Source organism: Gadus macrocephalus, chromosome 2 (genome assembly GCF_031168955.1).
Source record: "Gadus macrocephalus chromosome 2, ASM3116895v1".
Lineage (NCBI taxonomy): Eukaryota > Metazoa > Chordata > Actinopteri > Gadiformes > Gadidae > Gadus > Gadus macrocephalus.
Genome location: NC_082383.1, coordinates 20,531,452 through 20,531,768, shown reverse-complemented (window position 1 = coordinate 20,531,768; position 317 = coordinate 20,531,452).

Genomic DNA, 317 nt, shown 5'->3' with positions numbered 1-317 from the left:
TTTTTTATTGTTAAATAATAATTGTTGCCCAGATGGCAGGAGGAGGGTAATTTGAAGATCACATATAGAGAATCATCGGGGGGGTTAGTAACTTATACTTCCATGGTCGGTAAACAATGCGACTGCACTCGTTTGTGATGCTACAATGCTAGAAAACGAGAATATCTCTGCATCCGGTATGTCATGGACTAGGGCGTGTCTTGGCGCCCACGATGCGGAAGCAAATCTCTCCTTGATGTTCCCCTGCGCCATTGAGCAGCTTTCATAGGAATGAATGGGCGGCCATTTTTCAGTCTGTGGTCCATTTTTTTTATGTC